This window comes from Callithrix jacchus, chromosome 20 (genome assembly GCF_049354715.1).
Source record: "Callithrix jacchus isolate 240 chromosome 20, calJac240_pri, whole genome shotgun sequence".
NCBI lineage: Eukaryota > Metazoa > Chordata > Mammalia > Primates > Cebidae > Callithrix > Callithrix jacchus.
Window position 1 is genome coordinate 7781880 of NC_133521.1, and position 2244 is coordinate 7784123.

The window sequence follows — 2244 nt, forward strand, 5'->3', positions numbered from 1 at the left end:
AATCACTTGAACCTGGGAGGTAGAAGTTGCAGTGAGCTGAGATCGTGCCACTGTACTCCAGCCAGGGTGACAGAGTGAGACTCCATCTCAAAAAAAAAAAAAAAAAGCCTGGGTACCATAGCAAGGCTCTCTCTCTACCAATAAACTAAATTTAAAAAGTAGCCAGGCATGGTGGTGCACACCTGGAGTCCCAGTTACTTGGGAAACTGAGACGGAAGTCTAGGAGCTCAAGGCTTCAGTGAGCCATGATCACGTCACTGCACTCCAGCCTGGGCTGGAGTATGACCCTGTCTCTAAAACATAAATAAATAACTGAATATTTACAGAATGCATGGAAATATTTCAATTCCTTGAATAAGAGAGTACATGTCTATCAAAACTAACCCCATATTTGCCTAGAGACAAGTTTACATGTCTTACAAAATTCTAGCCTTCAAAAAAGCATACAAAGCCAGTCACAGTGGTGTGCACCTATAGTCCCAGTTATTTGGGAGACTGAAAGGAGAATCGCTTGAGGCCAGGAGTCTAAGGATGAAGTCTCCTATGATGGCATTTGAGAGTTGCCGGAGCACTCCAGCCTGGCCAACATAGTGAGACCCCAGCTCAAAGGAAGAAAGAAAAAAGCACACAACTATTATACATCAATTTTTTCAATTTTTTTTCCAGAGGTTGGTAATTTCTTTATTGATTTTTTCTTAAATAAAATCAATTAACATCCATTATAAAACTTTAAACCTACAGTAGGGTGAAAATAAAATGTATAAAAACTCCTTTGTACTCCCTCATTTAGTTCTCCACAGAATTAACAATTGCCAATATTTTCTTGTTTATCCTTACAGAATTCCATTTATTGGTGAGAGGTGTCAAATAAAACTAGTTAGCCAGGTGTAATAGCTCCTGCTTGTAATTACAGAATTTCTGGAGGCCAAGGTGGGAAGATTGCCTGAGGGCAGGAGTTCAAGACCAGCCTCGGCAACACAGAGACCCCATCTCATACGTTTTTTCTTATGCTTTCTCTTGGAAATTTCTTTATTATATTTCTTCCTCTTTTTATATTGACTTATCTGCTTATGTGTCATGCCAAATTCAAATGAGAGTGATAGACTCTCTTGTATTGTGGGGCACCTGTTTAAATTAAACTTTGCCCAGAGAGTGTCCATGAAGGATTTGCTGACTAACCTTGTCTTGGGATACTGTTTCTGTTTCTCATTTTTATTTTCCTTTTTTTTTCCTGTTCATTGTCCAGCTCCTTTTTTATTTCCTCTTCTTTTTCTTGCTCTCTCTTTCCACCAGCTTCTCCTCCTCCTTCTCTTGATTTCTGCTTTCCCTTTTGTTCATCTTCACTGTAATTTCCATGTGATTGTTCAGGATTTTGATCCCAAGGCATAGCTGGTCATTTCTGTATAAAAATATTTGAATCATCAGGGGCTTCTGAAGTATCAGGATCTCTCTCCATGTTAAAAAAGTGTATTCTCCCGCTTCCGGGACACCATCCCTTCCTGGGCTTGAGTCAACAGCTGCTCTTTCAAAGCTTTCTTTCTTGTTCCTCTTTCCCCTACTGCTTTCTTTCTCTTCAATGTTTTTTTTGTTTTTTGTTTGTTTGTTTGTTTGTTTGTTTTGAGACAGAGTCTCGTTCTGTCGCCAGGCGCCAGGCTAGAGTGCAGTGGCATGATCTCGGCTCACTGCAACCTCTGCCTCCTGGGTTCAAGCAATTCTCCTGCCTCAGCCTCCTGAGTAGCTGGGACTACAGGCGCGCGCCACCATGCCCAGCTAATTTTTGTATTTTTTTCGTAGGGACAGGGTTTCACTATGTGGGCCAGGATGGTCTTGATCTCTTGACCTTGTGATCCACCCATCTCGGCCTCCCAAAGCACTGGGATTACAGGCGTTAATCTCATCCAAAGACACCCTCACAGAAACACCCAGAATAATGTTTCACCAAATATATGGGCACCCGTTGTCCTGTCAAGTTGACACATGAAATTAACCATCACACACATACAATGGAGTACTATGATGCCTTTAAGGAAGGAAATCCTGTCACATGCTACAATGTGGTTGAACCTTCAGGACATACTAAGGGAAATAAGGCAGCTGAAAAAGACAGATACTGATTGTACGATTCCACTTATATGAGGTAACTAACAGTAATTAAGCCAGGTGCAGTGACTCATGCCTGTAATCCCAGCGCTTTGGGTTGCTGAGGCAGGTAGATTGTGAGGTCAGGAGTTCGAGACCAGCCTG

The 2244-nt window shown here is 41.8% G+C and overlaps 1 pseudogene; it reads right to left on the reverse strand.

The window, feature by feature from the left end:
* Window positions 1-873: 873 nt before the first annotated feature.
* On the reverse strand, window positions 874-1898 carry LOC100412105 (NANOG neighbor homeobox-like; annotated as a pseudogene).
* Window positions 1899-2244: the final 346 nt, after the last annotated feature.